This window comes from Macaca nemestrina, chromosome 5 (assembly GCF_043159975.1).
Source record: "Macaca nemestrina isolate mMacNem1 chromosome 5, mMacNem.hap1, whole genome shotgun sequence".
Taxonomy (NCBI): Eukaryota; Metazoa; Chordata; class Mammalia; order Primates; family Cercopithecidae; genus Macaca; species Macaca nemestrina.
Window position 1 is genome coordinate 3,065,500 of NC_092129.1, and position 22,331 is coordinate 3,087,830.

At 47.5% G+C, this 22,331-nt stretch overlaps 1 protein-coding gene across 2 annotated transcripts in view; it reads right to left on the bottom strand.

The window, feature by feature from the left end:
• The window catches only part of LOC105487594 (SPARC related modular calcium binding 2), a 218,206-nt gene that overhangs the window by 150,172 nt on the left and 45,703 nt on the right, over positions 1 to 22,331 (bottom strand). The gene's annotated exons all lie outside the window — the stretch shown is intronic.

Below are 22,331 nucleotides of genomic sequence, written 5' to 3' on the forward strand. Positions count from 1 at the left end.
ATGCACGTGTGCCTGACTCACCCCTAAAAGTCTGAGTAGCAATGTTTTCCTTTTAATTTGTGAATTCACTGACGAATTTGCCTCCACATTCACCACATTATTACCATTCTTCTGGAAGTGACAAGTATCAGGAATGTCCACTGTCTGGAACTGGGAGGGAATCCTTCCTGATTTAAATGGTGCCACACAGTTTCGTCTACATTCTCCAAATACAGATGAACTCTACATTCAACTGGACTAGGTTGCATTCACTTGGACTATTGTTCTTTGAATAAATGTTTGTTGAATGAATGAGTGACCTCATGGCCCAGAGGAAGCTTGTGTATTTCTCTGAAAATGCCTAAGGCACAGGAACACTCTCTGCAGGGCACAGACATCGCCGAATGGCCATGTGTGCCCTGCAGTTCCCACGGCAGCTCCAGGCCCCTGATCTCCCTCCTGCTCTTTTACAGCCTGACACACGCTTCAGAGCTCGCCGGACCCCAGGGAAGCCTCTGATCTGGGCGTGCTGGCCCCGCGTGTTTTCCTTGGACAAGTCCTGCCACTTCCTGACCGGCCACTAGTCCTGTCCGGGCCTCCATCAGCCAGACGAAACACCAGACACCAAGGGGACGCTCAAGGTGACCCTGAGGAAGCGTCTGTGTTCCAGGACAAACGGGATTGTCAGAGGCCTTTGGTCCCCAGACTATCACCTGCCCCAGGGGGTGTTTTCCCTGATTCAGAAGAGACAATACATTAACTAGAAGAAAGAAAGAAGCGTGCAGAGCTGTGGCTGGCAGAACATAGGCTACGGTAGTACATGGCCGTCTGGGTGTGGTGTGCACGTGAGCGGGGCTATGTGGCATTGTTCGTCCAGCGATATTGGTGGGGATAAAGAGAGTGCTGCTCCAATCCCTCTTCCAGTTTGAGCAGCGGGAAGATAGGGTTGAGGTTCAGCAGAAGCTGGGGGGCCCTCATCAGCATGCTCCTTTACCAGTTAGAGAGGAAAAAGAAATTCACCAACTCAGGATGGTGCATTCCTTGAGAAGCTAAGAAACTTTCTGACTTGAAGTCTGCATCTCAGCTGGCTCTGTTTAAAGGTTAGCTTTGCCCAGCTAATCAGCATGGTAACCCTCGGTGCTGTGGATCGCCAGGCGGGCTGTGTCAGTGGAGCTAACTCGGCAAGGCTGGCCGTGGAAATTACACTCACTTGTATATTATTGTCACATAGAGCTGTCAGCACCACTGTGGGTTAAGTCTCAGTTCTTTTAAAACTGTGCTGTGCTATCTTGAAGATAAATCTTGACCCAAACTTTGCAGGAACTACGGTGACCTTGATGGGCAGTGGAAGGAATCATAACCTGTGATTTCCTGAATGAAAATTTATCAACTTTAAATAATTTGCCCAATGTTACACATACAATTTTTTTAAACCTTCACAGTGATTTAAAAAAAACCCTAAAAATAGAGATTAGCCAAAAGCCGAAGCTGGACTCAAAGCCAGGGAGGGCACACAAGATGCTGTAGGGGCCGGATGGCCCGTGGGGAGCCCCAGACCTCACCAGAAATCCAGGCAGGGTCCTCAGAGCTCCCGACCTGAGGACTGTGACAGCGGCAGGTGTGGCTAAGAACAGGTGAGCCTGTGTGTTTTGGAGCTCACAAAGCTACTTGGCAGTGGCCTTGCCCAGATTTGGGGATGAAGGCTGGAGCCAAGGGACAGGTGAGCAGCACCCGGAGGTGGCGGGGCCTTTGCCATCTCAGAGCTAGCTATTTTTCACGTTTGTTCCGTTTCAAACAGCGTGCTCTAATTTTCCTGAGAATAAGCTCACCTGCTGAAACGATTCAGGTTTGTTTTAGCTAAGAGGCGAGTGAAAACAGATCATTGCCTTTCAGGGTATTGCAAAATTGTGTGCTTTACTTAAAGAGGGCAGAGCCGGCACACAAATACATTCAGTTGAATTCTGCCACGGATGAGTCTCAGCCACGTTTTTCACTTCACCAACACGCACTGCCCAAGCTCTTCCAGCGGTGGGGGGCGCCCCAGGGCAGGCGGCTCCTGGGAGACATGGCCTTCGGGTGCTGTGCCTTGGGAAGTTCCTCCACCCGCTGAGATGCTGCCTGGATCTTATAAAATGCTTCGGAGTCATTCCTCGCCCCCCCAGCACTTGAGGATCTCGGCAGCCTCGTTCTCGCAGCACACAGCTGGCCGGAGCAGCGCAGCTTTGTACCCAAGAAAGGGGGGAAAACCAGAAAGAAAACGTGAACCTGCCGTGTGTTCGGAGGAGCCCCAGGTGCCTTCGTTTCACACAGGGGCCCGCCCTATTCATAGCTGTCTTCTACTGTAGAGGAAAAGATGGAATAACCTAAATCCTGTTAATTTTTATGTTTAAGGGGTGGTCTCTATGTATTTCCTGAACCCCTAAGTGAGGAGATGCTGAGGACTTAGGAAGATGCTGTAATTATCATTTTCTCTAAAGGAAAAGAGACAGCCTCGACATTTTTTCTCAAATAAAAGTGGCCAGCATCCAGGCATTTGGAATTTGACCATAATTCTTGATAATTTACTGGTGCAGAACAATGGAAGTATGATTTCTCAGGAATAAGAGAACACACAGGTTATGTGTATGTTTCTCCCCTACTTCCTGTTTAATAGCAATTAAATTTCGCAGGAGACAGTGCAGGTAAGAAAATAAGCTTTTAACTAAGTTGTGTTCATTAACAAACAGCCCATTCAAGAAAAATAAATATTCCTATTCCAAAGAATTCACTATGTGTTAAAAGAACTCGGTTGAGAGTCTTAAAACTAATTCGAGATAAAGAGTACTTTGCTAAATTTAGAATGCAATCAATTGGACATCGAGTGACTTTATTTTAAAAAGAAAACTCAGAATTGCAGGGGTTTTTTATTTCTTTTGATTTCCACGAAGCAGTGCTATTTGCACAGGTGCAAGGAGCCCAGGTGTAAGGGGGGGGGCACACGAAGTGTCTTTGTGGATACCAAGTAGCTCACACATTAGAAAACCAGTCAGGCAGATTCAATGGGTTAAAGTCATGGTCTATGCTTCTTCTTAATAAATTACTGGGTTTGGGCCAGAAGAAAAAGATTAAAACAAAAACCATTTACAAAACAGGGAAAAGCACTCTTCAAATATTAACATATTTAAAATTTCTCCTTATAATATTGATTAAATACTTCTCTGACTATATGAGATAATGCATGGCATGAGAAGACATTAAGGAAGTTTTGCCTCTGAAATACATAATTCTGTAGCTGTAAGATTTGCAAGGCCAGGCGCAGTGGCTCACACCTATAATCCCAGAGGCCAAAGCAGGAGGATCTGCTGAGGCCAGGGATTTGAGACCAGCCTGGGCCACACAGTAAGACTCTGTCTGTATCAGGCGTGGGGGGAAATTAGCCAGGTGTGGTGGTGTAATAAAATAAAGTGCACAATAAATGTGCACCTGTGGACCCAGCTACTTAGGAGTCTGAGGTGGGAGGATCACCTGAGCCCGGGGAATTGGAGGTTGCAGTGAGCTATGACTGTGCACCAGTGCACTCCAGCCTGGGCAAGTGAGACCTTGTCTCAAAAAAAACCAAAAATCTCAAAAGCACACACTTTCTAAATAACAGGCCAAGAGAAAATAAATGGTGTCCACGTGTTTGCTTTCTCTTAATGGGAGGTGCACACAGGAAGAAATGAGATTGAACAGAAGACAGGACAGCGCTGGCAACAAAGCCCAGTGCCTGGAGAGCCTGCACAATTCTGAAAGTCACTGGGGACAGGTGGGAGAGTGGTTACAGACTCAAGCCTGCTTTAAAGAATCATTTCTCCATTTTAAAGCCTGGACTTTCTCAGGTGCAGAAAACAGGGTCCTACTCTTTTAGAACAGAGAACCTAAATCTTCCATGCAAATATGGAAATCCCGTTTCAGAGCCCGCAATGCGAAGCTTAAATATAAAAGGAAAACACAACTCTCCATGGGACATTTTCTCCCAGAGATGGACATTCCATTCACTCATTCATCCAGTATCCGAGAGCCGGACATTCCATTCACTCATTCATCCAGTATCCGAGAGACGGACATTCCATTCACTCATTCATCCAGTATCCGAGAGACGGACATTCCATTCACTCATTCATCCAGCATCTGAGAGACGGACATTCCATTCACTCATTCATCCAGTATCCGAGAGACGGACATTTCATTCACTCATTCATCCAGCATCCGAGAGACGGACATTCCATTCACTCATTCATCCAGCATCTGAGAGACGGACATTTCATTCACTCATTCATTCAGTATCTGAGAGATGGACATTTCATTCACTCATTCATCCAGCATCCGAGAGACGGACATTCCATTCACTCATTCATCCAGTATCTGAGAGATGGACATTTCATTCACTCATTCATCCAGTATCTGAGCGACAGACATTTCATTCACTCATTCATCTGGCATCTGAGAGATCTGGCATCCGAGAGACGGACATTCCATTCACTCATTCATCCAGCATCCGAGAGACGGACATTCCATTCACTCATTCATCCAGTATCTGAGAGATAGACATTTCATTCACTCATTCATCCAGCATCTGAGAGACGGACATTTCATTCACTCATTCATTCAGTATCTGAGAGATGGACATTTCATTCACTCATTCATCCAGCATCCGAGAGACGGACATTCCATTCACTCATTCATCCAGTATCTGAGAGATGGACATTTCATTCACTCATTCATCCAGCATCTGAGCGACAGACATTTCATTCACTTATTCATCTGGCATCTGTGGAAGTTAGTTGCACCACTTTAAATGTATTTTAGAAACCCTTAACTTCAGTATTTTATTGTCTTCGCCTTCTTGCTCCCAGTCTTTCAGAATAAAGCCTCATGTTTCCAGTTAGCTCAAAAGTCAGACCCAGCTTGAACGGAGCATATTAAATAGTTATTAAGTGACCCCTCTCTGTAAAAGGCATTCTACCGGAGGATGGGATTTTGAAGAAGCACCTGCCCTCATGAAGCTGAAAATCCAGAAGGCAGAAATGTACATCTACAAATGATGACCATGCTGTATAAAGAAGAACGCAGGTGCCTGAGTGGCTCAGAGGGAAGATGGGTCAAAGCCGATTTGGGGGGATATCTGCTGCTTCCTAAAAGATGATCTAAGGCAGAGGTCCCCAACCCTGTATTCATCTGTATTTACAGCCACTCCCCATCACTCACATTACCCCCTGAGCTCCGCCTCCTGTCAGATCAGCAGTGCCATTAGATTCTCATAGCAGCGTGAACCGTATTGTGAACTGCGCATGTGAGGGGTCTTAGGTTGCCGGTCCTTATGAGAATCTAATGCCTGATGATTTCTCACTGTCTCCTATCTCCCCCGGATGGGACCATCTAGTTGCTAGAAAACAAGCTCAGGGTTACCACTGATTTTACATTATGATGAGTAGCATCATTATTTCATTATATATTACAATGTAACAATAGGAATAAAGTGCACAATAAATGTAACACGCTTGAATCATCCGGAAACCATTCCCCACCCACCGGTTCATGGAAAAATTGCTGAACGTCCCTCATGCCAGAAAGGTTGGGGCTGCTGATCTAAGGAACCCAGAGAAGCTGGATGAGAAGCCGTGTGAGCTGGCATCCCAGGGCAAATCCATACGCGTGGATTGTCAAGGCCAGCAGTAGGAAGAAATCGGAAAGGACGCCACTGAAAGCAGGCCTCGTGTGTCATCGTGGTGGTCAGTGCCTCTCATATCAATGCGCTGGCCTCGCCTGAGGACCTGAGGAGACCAAGGTTCAAACAGAAAACGAAGAGGTGCTGGGCTCCTCCCTCCGGCAGAGGATTCTGAGGAGTGTGCTGTCCTCACCACGACACAGATGAGGCCAACGAACAAACTCTGCACAGGATCTCACCAATTTTGTGGTGCGGTTTTTTGATCCTCCCTGATGCACCAGACTGAGTCACAGACGCTCAGTGTGGGGGCATCAACATTGGATTCTGGCCGCTGCAGCCTCTGTGGGACACTGAGAGGGCATCACGTTCCTAGCACAATCTGGTGGTGCCACTGGGCTCTGCACCAACAGGGGAGAGTTAATGCTGGTTCTGCATTTTTCCACCTGTGCAATCTCTGAGACTCGATTTGCTAATCTGAAAATAAGAGTAATAATACCTTGTCACCTTTGAGGTAGCTGTGAGGATAAAATAACAAGCTCTCCCACATGTGGACGAGGACCGTGAAGAAAACCAGCATGTGGGGAGGGCATTTGCTTCCCAGCCTCAGCACAGCCCTGCTGACGGAGGTGCCTTCCAGGAGCACGGAGACTCACCAGGAGGAGCTCACTGTGGAGATGTGACGTAAGTGCTCTCTGCTTGTTTAGAAAACAAGCAAGGTGGGCAGGCATGGTGGCTCACACCTGTAATCCCAGCACTTTGGGAGGCCGAGGCAGGCAAATCACCTGAGGTCAGGAGTTCAAGACCAGCCTGGCCAACATGGTAAAAGCTCATCTATATTAAAAATACCAAAATTAGTTGGGCATGGTGGTGGGTGCCTGTAATCCAGTCACATGGAAGGCTGAGGCAGGAGAATCACTTGAACCCAGGAGGCAGAGGTTGCAGTGAGCAGAGATTGTACCACTGCACTCCAGCCTGGGCAACAAGAGTGAGATTTTGTCTCAAAAAAAAAAAAAAAATAGACTGGGTGCTGTGGCTCACACCTGTAATCCCAACACTTTGGGAGGCCAAGGCAGGCGGATCACGAGGTCAGGAGATTGAGACCATCCTGGCTAACACAATGAAACCCCATCTCTACTAAAAATACAAAAAATTAGCCAGTCGTGGTGGCACACACTTATAATCCCAGCAACTCAGGAGGCTGAGGCAGAACAATCACTTGAACCCAGGAGGCGGAGGTTGCAGTGAGCCGAGATTGTGTCACTGCACTCCAGCCTGGGCAACAGAGCAAGACTCCCTCTCAAAATTAAATTCATTTTAATTCAATAAATCAAATTAAATTGAAAAGTAAGTGAGGTGTGAATCAGAGACACTGGGCATCAGCTTTTCGAAGGCAGCTTTTCTTAGTAAGTTTAAGAGTCTGAGTGAAATCACTCAGAGAGTAAGAACAGTGGTGATAATGCAGGTCCCATCAGCACTCCTGACCCCCTTTTGCCTTTTCGTTCTATTTATTGGGTACCCACAGGACTTTAAAAACCAAGAGCAAACGATTGAATGGGATGAATTTGTTTTAATCTGCATGACCAGATTACAGCTACAAACCCAATACATATGCAGAAGGTAACTGTGGGCAGATGCAGGGCATGGAGGGCCATCACACTGACAAGGCTCTGTGGTCGAAGGGAACAAGCTGACCTTGGTGAGGGTAGAAGAGCAAAGTGACCAGGGACATGTATGGAGCCATGTGAGCTCTGGTTTCTTCACCTGTCCAGGGGAGGTGATAACGATGATGACTGTTTCATAAAGATGATTGTGAAAACAAAATGTGACAGTGCACGAGAAAGTGTTTGGAAAAGATACGAAGATGTTGTTTGCAAGAAGGCCCTGGAGCAGAGGTCCTGCTTATTTACCATTTAAATGAATATAGGGTATGTTTGCCATTTCAACTCTGGTGTGTGAGCACTAAGGGATCCTCCTGCTGGTGATCATTTTCAAAGAGAAAATGAGAAGTGTGCAGTAAAAAGGGAACTAAATTAGAAGTTCAAGAAGAGAGAGCAGGTTTCTCCAGGCAGCCTGGGAAAGATGGAGGCAGGTGCAGGAAAGAAGGCGAGGGCTTAGCCCTGCAACGGAGCTGCCAGAGCCAGGTATCTGCAGCCAGCGGGAAGACCCGAGGGATGTGCAGGAGGACGTGGCCAGGGTGAGGCAGCCCCTCTCAGGACCAGACACCTGGAGACACTTCCACCTTCTGTGGGGAACCAAGACGGGCCTCTCAGAATGCACACACAACCAAGCGAGGCTGAATCCCAGCCACCCCCGGGTGACATTGTTGAGTACGGAGATCCCAGAGGAAAGCAGGAGACCTGAGGCCGTGGTTGTTTCTCTCTCTGTTTACCACGCTGCCTTTGTTTTTTTTTTTAGTAGACCTGCAACTTTTTATAAGTGTATTTACCAACGGTTTACTGGCTTTTGGTCCCCTGACCCAGGATTTCCTAGAGCTCTTGGTTCCATCTTCCCCCACCTCACGCTCTGCAGGGTGGGCTTCAGGTTCCGGGCCCCACAGCGAGGGACGGACAATGCAGGTTCCTGGCCCCACAGTGAGAACAGACAATGCAGATTCCTGGCCCCACAGCGAGGGACGGACAATGCAGGTTCCTGGCCCCACAGTGAGAACAGACAATGCAGATTCCTGGCCCCACAGCGAGGGACGGACAATGCAGGTTCCTGGCCCCACAGCGAGGGACGGACAATGCAGATTCCTGGCCCCACAGCGAGGGACGGACAATGCAGGTTCCTGGCCCCGCAGCGAGGGACGGACAATGCTTTACTGTACTTCTTGCTCTGCAACTCTCTTCTCCTTTTCCAAAACATTTATTTTCTATTTATTGTCTTTCCCTGTCTCCACATCCATGTTAATTTCAATGACGAAAATGGATATTTTTGCCCCTTGAGATAATTTAAGAAATCTCTTAGGTTATTCATTGTTCCAATCTAGGTTTAATTGAGATTCAGTAGGAACTCTGTTATTCTAAAATTCTTCCTAATAAGATATGATAAGGATGGTGTTACCTTAATGCAATAATTATCTCTGGCAACGACAACAAAAGATTACGCTTAGCATCCTACCACAATTCTTACGGGTCAGAGGTGTCTAGAGGCACAAGGTAGATTCTGCAAATCCCCTAGGAAATACTAACACAGCTGAACTTGCCCTCTCGTAAGCAATGTCCGCTCTATCGGAGAGTCTTGTCATGCTTTCGGTCACTTAAAAGTGTTTCCAGGAGGTTCATGCAGCCTCAGGAACCATCCTCATTGCTCTAGCTACAAAAATGCTTCTTATCCAGGGTCTCGGTGAGGATCAAGACGCCCCTGGATGAGTATGAAGCACTCGTGTGCGTCCTCAGCCGCCACTGTGAAGCAGTAACCTTGTAGACGCGGAATGCACGGGCACAGACTCTAAGTCCAGTGCTCCTGAGCCCACGGACGGTACCTCCTCGGGGGCAGAGACGCTTGTGCACCCACAAGGCCTCGGAGTCCAGCAGTGTCTGGCCAGCAAAGGCTCAGTGAAGAGTGTTGTCTTCAGAGCCACATTCGCGTAGCCACCCAGGGTCCCTACAGAATCACCGGGGCAAGTAGCAGGGCGGAGAGAAGGTGTTCGAGAAAATGAGTGCAAGAACACAGGGCCTGACCATGCGGAGACCCTGGAACACCTCCGTGAGGGACCCTGTCGGGAGCCACGTGTGAACGCCGTCCTTCCACCCGAGTCAACAGGAGGCCCTCAAACGCCAAGTACAGAACACCTCCAGCATTCAGAGTTCCCTCCCTCCTACTTCAGTCTCCCCTTCTCTGGCTCTACCCTCTTTGGATGTCATCTCTCTTTTCTTTTTCTTTCTTTCTTTCTTTTTTTTTTTTTTTTTGAGACAGAATTTCACTCTGTCACCTGGGCTCGAGTGCAGTGGGGCAATCTGGGCTCACTGCAACCTCTGCCTCCTGGGTTCAAGTGATTCTCTTGTCTCAGCCTCCTGAGTTGCTGTTGCACTACAGGTGCCACCACGCTCAGCTAATTTTTGTATTTTTGGATAGAGACAGGGTTTTGCAATGTTGCCCAGGCTGGTCTCGAACTCCTGAGCTCAGGTGATCCACTTGCCTTGGCCTCCCAAAGTGCTGGGATTACAGGCATGAGCCACCGCACCTGACATGGACTTCATCTCTGTTAGCCTTTTTCCCTGCTCACAGCTTGAACACTGAGCACCTGGGCGAGGCATTGTTCTAAACACTTTACTGCATTAGTACCTTTAACCTAACCATCTTCTGTATTAAATGCTATCATTAGTCCAATTGTGCAGATAACAATGTGGAAACAGAGTGATTAATTAACTCACTCCTTCCTGATTGCACTGCTGGTCAGCGTGGGACCCCAGGGCCCAGTCTGCTCCACAGTCCCCTATTGGTTCTGGTTAAAAAAATGAAATGTGTAGCTCCTCACGGGCTCCCAGTGGAAAACTTACATGATAACTGGATATAAAGGAGTAGTTTCCAATTAACATAAAAACATACACAATGGAAATACATAAACTTACTTCCTTCACACGTAGAAGACAGTTAAAACTTTGGGAGGTGATACACAGTTGGATTTCTCTGCTGTAGACGTACAGGGAAAAAACAGATCTGACTTCTAACCTGAAGGTCTGACTCTCATCACTGCCCCATCTGCGGCACACTTCAGAGCTCATGTATAGCTCATCGGTCTCTGGGCTGCAACTCACAAAAGAGCAGATAAACTCCAACCTTTACCGACAGCAAAAGCAAACATGCTACCTGGAGAGTGATTAGCCAGTGACAAGATTACAGAGGTTAAATGAGAAGTGTCTGAAAATAAAAGTACAAATCAACCATGAAAATAAGTATGAAGCATGAGTTGCACTGCGGTTCCACATGCCCAACAGCACCCGGAATCATAGTGGCTCTCAGTGGCAGCGTGCAGCACCGTCTCCCAGGCAGTGGACTCCCATCTCCACCCCAGAGACTGACTCGTAGGGCTGGGAGAACCCAGGGTTTCCATGTGTGCTAGACAGGCTATGGGCCCTGGCCGTCCCCCCAGACTCTGACTCGTAGGGCTGGGAGAACCCAGGGTTTCCATGTGTGCTAGACAGGCTATGGGCCCTGGCCGTCCCCCCAGACTCTGACTCGTAGGGCTGGGAGAACCCAGGGTTTCCATGTGTGCTAGACAGGCTATGGGCCCTGGCCGTCCCCCGAGAGACTGACTCGTAGGGCTGGGAGAACCCAGGGTTTCCATGTGTGCTAGACAGGCTATGAGCCCTTGCCGTCCCCCCAGACTCTGACTCGTAGGGCTGGGAGAACCCAGGGTTTCCATGTGTAGTAGACAAGCTATGAGACAGGCTATGGGCCCTGGCAGTCCTCACAAAACACGGTCACATGTTGCGGCTCTCTGACCACTCAGCCCGCAGCAGGAAGGGCGATCAGAAAAGAACGGCTCCCCTACCATTCCAATGACACAGACAACCCCAATGACCCGACCTCTTTTATTGAAGAACTAGCTCTGTTTTCATTACAGTATATAATTCACAAATTCCCTGAGAGCCTTGACATTTTCTGGAACAGCTAAAGTACCCAACAGACAGCCACTCTTTCCCTCTCTGTCCTTAGGTTTCCCTGGAACAGCGAATGCATTTGCTGATGAAATGACATTTTCAAAGGCATTCAGCCAGAGTTTCTTTTCTGAGGCTCTTGCTCATTTCAAAGCATTTAGAGCAAATTACACTAAAATACATGTTAGAGAATATGAGAGGAACCTGGAAAGCCAGGGAAATGCATCCAAACGCCGAGATACCAGATAATTTGTTTCTTCGCCAAACCTCAGTGGAGACTGTGTTATTCGGTGAAATCATTTCCACTGAGAGGCATAACTGAAGGATTTAAAATAGGAAACATAAAAGGCAGATCCTTGCTGGAAACAATATGTCTGAGAGGCAGCTCCACAGATCACCTGTCTCCCACTCATCCTGGTGAAGAGAAACGGTTCCCCGTGAAAGGAATGGGCAGCAGCCGTGCAGTCCCACGGGTACAAGCACAACAAAATGGCCCAGCGTGTAAAGGTCAGTGTGACAATGTGATCCAGCATGTAAGTCAGGGGCCTCTGATCTCTGCATAAAGTCCAGGCAGCCTCCAGCCCTGTGTCTCTATCTAAAGGCAGTGAGACCTCATTTTATTCTAAATGTCACCCACAGCCCTTCAGCAGCCCCCATCATCACAGTTCTGTGTCCATTTATTTTGCTTTGTGGGGGGCAAAACATGGATGTAGGGAGATCTCAAAACTAAGAATGCTTAGCTGCCAATGCTGGCCACGACTGAATGACCGGAAGACCGAGTTAGTCTCTTGCTTCATCTGAGCCGGGTTTTCCTGACGAGACCATGGGCTCCTAACAAGCATTTGTCCAGTGCATGTCCAGAGAACGGTATGTTCTTGCTCCCATTGAGGCCTCTTGCTCCCATTCAGGACTCCTGGGAACCTGCTTCCCCTGTCACTGAGGGATCTGCACGCTCATTGCCCAGGCGGACAGGAGGGTCCCTGGAGGAGAGAGGGCACTCAAGAAGACCCCGCCACCATCCGCATTCACCACCACATGCCACAAAGGCCACAGGTATCTGTGAAAGGAAGGGTGAATTCTTTTCTCTGTAATCAAAAGAGCTGGATCCCCTTTGCCCACACCTGGGGGCAGGTGCAGAGGCCATCCCCTTTGGAAGGGATGTTGTCAGGGCTGGAGGCTAAATGGAGCTGCTCACAGGGTCACGCATGAACACACGAAGATGCCAGCCCAGGCGCCTCATTCGACCACGAAGAGCTGAGGCTCCTAGCGGTCACCTGGCTCCTCTGCAAGGGAAGGAGAACCCAGCCACGGGCCTGGGGCCCAGGCCCCTGCCCTCCACTCCAACTAAGACCTTTAACCACAGGGCCAGGGCTGGGCCTTCTTTCCCCAGGACCGCAGCCCCAGGGCTCTTGCATAGCATAGCTTTACATTCACAGGCTTTGAGAGGAAGGGGCCGGGCCTGGGCCACAGAGCCCCCTCTAGCCCTCTGCCCAGCCTTCCCCACGCTTGCTGGGGCCGCATCTTCACCTCGCCTGGAGGAGAGGCAGTGGGTGCTCCGGTCAGGCTCCTGTTCCCCTCTCACCTTGGGTCACGCATTAAAACAGATTCTTTGAATTTTTGACAGCCTTTGTTTACTCTATGCGATAGCCCAGACATGGAATCCTTCCAAGAGAATTCTCCCCACAGTCCTCTGAAATGGAACAGCTGAAACGTCGTCACACCCCACTCAGAAGGGTCCCCATGCTGAGGTGTACAGTGCAATCTCAGAGATGGGCAGGGGAGGGCTCAGGAGGCCCCAGGGTGGGGGCCCTCGCCACTGCCTCCTGCAGTCCTTCACCCGACACCTCTCGGACCGCAGCCCTGTCCAGGTGCCGGCCGAGGAAGAAACCTCTCAGAAAGAAAGGAGCTCTTGGGACAGAACTCGAGGGCTGGGTCGACAGGCGATTGGTCCCATCTGCAACTCCACCGTCACCTCCCAGCACGGGTAGGCTTCCTCCAGGCTTGGACAGTCCAACACACAAACCATGAGCCTTTATTCACCTTTAAATTAACTAAAATAAAGTAAAATCTGAAGCCAGCCACTCATTTGCTATGTGTTGAGTCCTCATGGCCTCCTGTGCTAGTGGCTGCTGTCCGAGACAAGGCAGCTCATAAATCATTTCCATCACTGCAGACAGCTCTTCCAGACAATGTTAACCAGAAACAGGGGCGGCAGGGCAAGCACTCCCCACCCTGACTTCCCAAACCCCAGCGTTTTCCACAGAATGCCCAAGAAACAAACAGTTGCAACAAGATGAATACAAATAAGCTCCCTGGCTCTGTGACCAATCGAACCAATCCTGAATACCAAGCAGAGTAACTTAAGAAAAGTGTCTTGAAAATCACACTTAATTATAGAGAAAATAGAAACACCTTAATTACAGGAGGATGAGAAGCTTGGAGACTTTTGTGAAGGGAGTACCGAAGATTTCCAGGGACTTCAAAGGTATTTTAGACATTAATAGAAAAGAGCAAGGAGGCCGTGAGGGAGAGGAAATGCACGCAGGGCACCCATAGGCTTTGAGGTGTGAGCTCCCAGGTCCGCCTGGCCCTGACCGCTCATCAGTGAGGAGGCCAAGGAGGGCAGGGCGAGCCGCGTGGGTGGGTGAACCGTGCCAATGGGTGAAGCCACCATGGGGAGCTGCACAGGTGGGTGGAGCCCCCACGGTGAACCCTGTCAGTGGGTGAAGCCACCATGGGGAACCGCGCAGGGGGGTGAAGCTGTGAGCCAGCAGAGCCCTGTGACCCGGGTCACACCTGTGTCCTGCAGCCAATGGGCAGGCAGTGTGGGGGTGGCAGGTGCAGGCCTGAGGGGTTTGCGGAGCCCTGCTTCCTAGGAGTGTCACCTGGGCTTTCTTTAAAGTTTCACCAAACGCGTCCCGGGCATTGCGAATTTCAGGGCTGTCGCCACAGTAAACACACACTCATTTATTGTTCAGGAGCTGCTCACAGCATCCCACATCTACGATCTGTATTTTACAGAACAATTAAATGTGACAAAGAGAATTAAAAACTCAGGTTTCCAAGGAAAATGTTGGAGCTCTGGAAGCGACCCCAGCAGTGGGCACTGGGAGCCGCGGACAAGGTCACCCTGGCTGGCATCAGCCAGTGGCCGAGAGAGGAAGTGAGGAAGATCCACCTGCCACGGTGGGCTTTGCCTCGGTTAGAGGGGGCTGGACCCGCAGAGGGACCTACACCTGGGCCACAAGGAGCCTTTCCCTGGGACGCAGGTCCCTCCTTTCTGATTCACTCAGAGCAAGACAAAGCCCGGTCTGCAGGAGCCCACGTAGGGCGCAGGAGCATGGCTTTCCCGGGACCACTCTGAGCCAGGAGGTGTCTGTGTCCTGAGCCCACCCTGCTTTGCTCTTACCTTAGACCCTCTGAGAAAGGTCATGGTGTGAGCAGGCTCCCTGCGTGTTTCAGGAAGGTGCCAGGGCGGGGCCTGGAGGATGCAAGCCTGAGGGAAGCGGCAAGGCCGAGTGAGGTGAGCACACCCCGGCCCAAGGGAGGTTCCCCGTTCCACCGGAACTGCAGGCAGAGGGAGGCCTCCGCCAGGATGGTCCATCCCAGGCCTCCCAGGCCCAGTGCACTTAGACCAGGCTATGATTCCATCCCAGCAGCTGGGAGCAAAGTGGTGCCCGCCCTTCCCAGCCACCTCCCTTGCCCTTCAGCTGCTCCAGCCCAGGGCTCACTCTCACTCCCAGCCCTTTGGGAAAGAATCGCAAAACCCCAGTGTGAGGAGAGCTGCATTTCTCCATTCACATCTCCTCCAAGTCTTAGGCTTCCCAGGAAATCAGTGACACTCTAAGCAGAGTAAGTCAAGGGGCACTGCCCACTCATTTTCAATGCACTTAGGAAGTGATTCCCTATCTTGATGGCTGCAAAAATGCATAGAAGAAAACATTTTCTGTGTGTGTTCATTTATCCAAAAAGATTCTGATGGGCATTTTAACCCTAGTAAAGTGTTTCAGCTAAAGCCAAGAAAGTCTATCTAGGTGTTAAATTCAGAAAATGAGGAGAAGGAAGAAGAGAGGCCAAGTATCCACTCTTTTCACACATTTGCTGGTTGGGTGTGCATTAGGTGCATGTCTGCTAAAACCTAAAGAGACCAGCTTATCACATGCCTGCCCTACCACTGAGCTACCTGAGCCCAGACCAAATACTTTGCCATGTCATAAAGAATGCTTGCACTCAGAGTGTGTAGAAGGAAAACTGCTCTTAGTAACATCTGGAATAACCATCTAATACACTTGCCAAGATTCGGACCAATATGCCTGGAATAATGTCAAACCAAGAAAACAATGAGGTTTATGATGGAAACAGAGACAAGACTTTAATTTAGGGTCGTTCCAATGGCATCGGAATGATCCCACACTCATAATATTTTAAGGTTACCAAACACACTTATGAAAGGTGGCTACCACATAGAATCTAATTTTGTTTTTTGAAGAGCAACTCCTCTGGAAGTTATTCTTGGCAGACACTGAATAGCAAGAACCAATTAAAATAGAAACAATAAAGACGGTTAGAAACTACATATGTCTGGGGAAATAAATATTCAGATGAAATTGATTTTCTTGGCTTTCTGTCATTCAACTAAGAAAAGAAAAACTAGCATTTATACACTTTTTTGAAAAATAAAATCAGGTCTACAATGTCAACTTGTTTGTCAAAAGCTAATTTTAACTACCTAGGATTTAATATCCCTAAAATGTTGATACTAATATATCAAATTAATATAATTTTAAGTTGCAAGACTCTTAGACAGCCAGATCTTATCACAGTGGTTTCCATTCTGAAGATGCCTTGGCCTTTGTACTTTGAACATCATTTTCTGAACAGTAACAGTTTTCCTTTGCCTCTGGAAACTGGTCACCTACTTTGCCACCTACACATCATTCACAAAACATTTGCTTTCATCGCCACGCAAAGCTGCAGAAGATCTTGTACAAGGTAAGATTATGAAGGAACAGGAATTAAGTTTTTAACAAATCCATACTTAGGCAGATCAATGTTCAAGTCAGTTCTTTAAATAAATCACTTTGGAGGCCGGGTGCGGTAGCTCACACCTGTAATATCAGCACTTTGGGAGGCCGAGGTGGGTGGATCACCTGAGATCAGGAGTTCGAGACCAGCCTGACCAATATGGTGAAACCTCGTCTCTACTAAAAATACAAAAATTAACCAGGCGTGGTGGTGTGCGCCTGTAGTCCCAGCTACTCAGGATGCTAAGACAGGAGAATTGCTTGAACCCAGGAGGCAGAGGTTGCAGTGAACTGAGATCCTGCCACCGCACTCCAGCATGGGTGACAGAGTAAGACTCTGTCTCCAAAAAAAAAAAAAAAAAAAATCACTTTTGAGCATATCTAAACATTCCAACCATTTAGTCTTCATTCAAATTTGTGAACTCTTCCTTTGAGGCTACCTTCAGTGTATGGAGAGCTCAAGGACAGTCAGCCTTATGATGTCATGGGGTGATGCTGAAACCCAGATCCCGTTTGATCCTAACAAACCTACCACACAAGGAAAAGAAGGCACATTTCCTTACTCCGTAGACGGCAATTTGAAAGCCAGAGAAACGCAACATCTTGCCCAGAGTGAAAATTATTCTGTGGTGGTGAGAGGGTGTCAGGACAGGTAAGTGCCTCTGGTCACCATCCACATTTTGTCCTGTGAGAGAGTGCTCTCTCTAAAATGTCAGCAGCCTCATAGGTCACATCATCTTGAGACTGAAAGAAAAGTCAGTTTAGAGAAACCTGCCTTGCACGGCAATGCTGTTTATTTAATCTTGTGGTAATAACTATGGAATTCGTGACAGATGCTCATGTGTATGTTTTCCGCCACACTTTTTCACCCCAGCACTGGACTGTTGTTGGTTTTGAGTGACACCTGTGACTGTCAAGTTGAGATTAGTCAGATTTGATCAACCCATTGTTGTGCGAATTTGTCCCTTGGCCTAGGACTAGCGAGCTGAGAGGTGGCAGAGCTTCCTTCATGTTTGTATAGTTCTTGCTTTGAAAATAGAAGGTGAACTGAAAGCTATGGAAAGGTAGGTGGACGTCTTGTGGATTAAAAATGGCCATCATGCATGTGCGTGTGTGCTTTGTATCTTGGAGAGGATGGGGCCAGCCAACGGTATTCTCATGTGCTTGACAAACTGAAACTTCCATTTTAAATACAACTGACTTTTCTCATTTAGACAGGAAAGTCCTGTATTTTTGCTTTCAACAGAAATATTCCCTTCAGATACAACCTGTAATTTCTCTTCCATGAATAAGAAATCGGGGAGACATTATTTTGTTTAATTAAGCACATTAGTAATGCCAGATGCAGACCAGTAAGACTGAGCCATGTTCAAAGAAATTCAGTATTAGGAGACTTCCTTCTAAAGTGAGAAAATGAGGTTTATCAAAAAGAAGAATGGGGGAGAATGTGTGGGTGGCTTGAAAATGGTTAAAAATAATATTTCAACGTAGTTAGCAATACCTAGACTTACCCCAGAGAGAACTTCAGATGTTGAACAGCACAGTTTACTCTCCATGGGGTTTATAATTTCTGTAGTTAAGGTTCCTGGTTAATTTTAACTTATAATATGGCCAACAAGCAATCTCTTTAAAAATAACAAAATAAAATCACAATTAAGTAAACTCAATGGCTCTTCTGTATCTGTGTCTGACAAGATTAGACACATTCCCACAGCTCATGCAGATATTTTCAATAGAGTAGCAAATTAATGTTTTGGTTTAAATTTTTATTAAATATTTTATTGTTATTATCAAAAATGTTTTTGATGTTTAAATATGCACAGGAAGCTCTGGCTGACTGGTGGGAGTTACTCACAAGGATCTTACAGCTAAATTGATCCCAAATACTTATTTTAAAAGATGCTCCATGGGTGACATCACCATGAAACCAAGCAGCCTTCACCTGCCAGCCACCAGAAAGTTCTCAGACTGCCATGAGGTCTTGGAGACCTCCTTTCCTAATTCTTCTCCTGACTCTCATCCCACAATTTGGATGTTATGGAAACTAACATCTTCGCATTATCTTAGCATCCAAAATTTCACCCGCGAGAGTTAACTTGTGATTTTAATAAAAACAAAGTTGATGTCTGTTCAGCATCATCTGTCTCTTGCATCCTCACAATTCAAATTCTCCAGCTTCCACAAGACCGAGATCAAAAGCACTGCATTACTCAGGTGCATGAGAGCAAGGCCGGCGTGAGCAGTATGTGCAGTGATTTGCACAAGATGATGCAGAAATATTTCCTGCCATCAGGAATGACCTCTCCAGAGTCCTACAGGGTCACCTTTTAATGAGAGAAACCAGCCGCCCCTGCTCCCCGCAGCTGCCTTGCCGTGTCTGAAGTCATGCATGGGCATACCTGAGCAGCAACAGAGGGCTCACCTCCACCTGCTGCCCTACTCAGTGCTGAGCGGGAATCCAAATCACAAATGCAGCCTCAGCCCAGACTCAGCCACAGTGAGCATGTGGTCAGGATGGAGGGCGCTGAAGACAGGAGACATCCCAAGAGATGCCAAGGTTCTTCCAGGGAGACCTGAGCCCAGGCATCACGGCGGGTGCACCGACCTGCTGTCTCAAAACACCCAAGGGGTCCACATGACATTTTTAAAACCTCAATTTTACCCCTCAATCCACTGATAAACCTAGGGGTTTGCATGGAGCGATTTCTAAGATCCCACCAAGGCTAAATCCTGCAATCTCACTCGGCACACCACTTTGCTTCCGAGTGGCCGCTGTGAACTTGAAGGTGGGTGGGCGTGCAGGCCATCGGGGGGTGAGTGAGAGTCATCTGCCCAGTGAAAAGTCCCCTCTGGAGCCCACCTGGTGTGACAATGCCTTGTATGTGGCGCGCCTTGACGAGACACAAGAATACCATGGCCTTCAAAGGAAGAATGGATGCCGGAGGGTCTCTGTCTTCCTCTCTGATATATTTCACTCTAAAACACAGTGTGATCCAAACGGACCCAGATGATTTGATATATTTCACTCTAAAACAGAGTGTGATCCAAGGGGACCCAGGTGATTCAATATATTTCACTCTAAACACCGTGTGATCCAAGGGGACCCAGATGATTCGGTTGAGAACCTGGGTCCTGATCTGCCTCCTGCGAAAACGTCCAGGAGTCTAGGATTTCCACACCTCCTCCCACCCACAGTGCCCTGGCTTTCAGCACATGGATGCACCCCACAGATTGCCAGGAGTGGGGAGAGGCCAGAAACAGGTGCTCTTCACAGCCCCAGGAGGAGCTGCCCTGTGACACCCAATCTCACACCTCCAACCTCCAGAACTGAGTGAGTTTCTGTCTGAGCCACCCAGTTTGGGTACGTTGTTACAGCGGTTTAGCAAACTCATGCAACTGGCACCCTCATAAGAAGAGAAAACAGACACAGACATGCACAGAGGGAAGAGAGGGAAGACAGTGTGAAGACATGGCAGGAAGCGGCCGTGGGAGCAGACAGCTGCGTCTGCAAGCTGGGAATGCCAAGGAGTGCCGGAGACACCAGGAGCCGGAGGAGACCAGTGGGATTTTACCCAGAGTGCAGGTCTGCAATCGCCCAGATTTTGGACTGCTGGCCTCCCGAACTGGGAAAGCATAAATTTCTGTTGTTTTAAGCTACACATTTGCGGTGCTGTGATATGGCAGCCCTAGGAACTATTGCAGATGTATCGCCTTGCTCTATAGTAGGAGAGAAAAGCAGTAAAATCCTGCACACACTGCTGGTCACCCTCCTCAAATATTACTCTGGAAATCACCATTACTAATAAACTATGCTGGCACATAAAATTCCCCAATCAGAATGATTATAGCATTTTACTGCTTTACATATAAAATATGCATGTAAATTGCAAAAAAAAAAAAATACTTTAAAGGAGAACTACATCGATGTATAGATTGTGTGCCATGTGTGTTTTTTAATCAAAGGTAATTTTCGGCCAGGCACAGTGGCTCATGCCTATAATCCCAGTACTTTGGGAGGCTGTGGTGGGTGGATGCCCTGAAGTCAGGAGTTTGAGACCACCCTGGCCAACATGGTGAAGCCCTGTCTCTACTAAAAACACAAAAATTAGCCAGGCGTGGTGGGGTGCCTGTAATCCTAGCTACTTGGGAGGCTGAGGCAGAAGAATTGCTTGAATCTGGGAGACGGAGGTTGCAGTGAGTCAAGATTGCATACTGCACTCCAGCACCTGGGCAACAGAGTGAGATCCTTCTCAAAAAAAGAAAAAAGGTAATTTTTTAATTAAGTCAATATTTAATTCTTTCCTACATATGATAATTTTCAGTGCATGAGATAGCTCAATAAATACTAAAATGCACCATACAGTAGCAATTCCCAAATATTGTTGGCATAGCATCTCTTATATTCTGAAATAAAGGAAATAAAGACTGCCTTGCCCATCACCCTGAGGAGTAGTCAATCAAGCTGACTAATTCATAAGCCAAATATCAGCCGCTCCTGTCCACTGTAAGTTCATTTAAGTTGGAGCTTTCCTCATCTGCAGCTGAGATCAGAACACTGGGGAAAATAGAATTTTAAGGGGCCCTGTGGAGATGTAGCTTTGCCTGGGAAAAAGATTTGTCTGGGACCCAAGGTTTCAGAGCAACCAGCAACAAGAACCAGGGGGATGTTTGAGTGCTGAGGTGGCCGCCGGGCAGAGGAGAGGCTGGGAGAGGAGCCCAGAGGCCAGCGAGGGCCGTGTCACTTAATTCTTGCGTTATCTGCAGTTCCCTGGCCAGACATCGTTACACCAAAAGGTTGCAAAGGACCTTCTAATGAGTGAGGGGATGGAGTACGTCTCTCTGCACGCTGCCCAGCCCTTGGTGTAAGATAACTCATGTGCTGGTTTATGATTTTCTTCCAAGAAGTGGCAACCCTATGGAGGCTAAGGTCTTACCCTGGACTTTTACTTGGTAATGAAAAGTCAGAAGACACGGATTTGGATAGCAGAGAGTTGGAACTAAAATATATATATATATATATAGTAAAATGCCATAGAACCACGAAAGAATATGAACAAACAGAATAAGCCAGATAGGTTTTCATATCATCAGCCTCCAAAAGTTCTGATCCTTTGGTCAATCAGTCGGTTTGGATGTGCTCACAGCCACCGCTGGCTTGGGGAAGGAAGGCCATAGGAGCCAACTCCAAAATTAATGTGATAAAGAGCAGCTCTCTTCTGTGTAAGAAGACGCCAAGTCAAACTTCCCATCTCTGCTGCATGGCTTACTACAAATTTTTGGGAAGAAGTAGCAAAGAGAAGACACGGTGCAGTTCTTTCATAATTTTTATTTCTCTTTTCTCTCTTGTATTCAATTGCACCAGGAAATATGTGGGTCCTTTGCAAATGCTGGAGTGAAAAGCTTCCAATAAGCAGTGCAGAGTGTGCAGAGAAGGAAACGATGTGAGTACTCAATCTACCAGGCTGTTGGATGGACAAAGTGCTGCCTTGAGAATGTAGACATCTAGCATTTTCTTTTCCAGTTCTGCCACTAGATGTTGTATTCAGTGATTTGAGGAACAATGTTATATATCTATGTAACTCCTTTGCTCACTCATATTTGTTCCACTGACATTAAGTGAGCCAGAAACCATGCTGAGCCAGGGACACTAAGACAAATGGTCCCCACAGTAAGAAGTAGAGAAGATAAATTATTATGATACCATACACAGGAGCCGTAGGAACGGTACATACTGGTGCAAAACAGAAGCAGAAGAGGAAGGAGTTGCATAACCCTTGCCCCTATTTCTTGTCATTTTCTGTGACTCAGTTAAATGTTTGGAATTGCTCATAACATTACAAAATAAATCTATTAGACGGAATACTTTTGAATTTGATGAAGTCATAGGAACCTATCAGGGAGACTTTAGAAATTTATTACTAATCTATGCATATTGAGATACAATTCCTCTATCATAGAATTCATCCATTCAAATTGTACAATTCGATGTTTTAAGTTTATTCACAGAGTTCCACAATGCTATTAGCACTATCGATATTA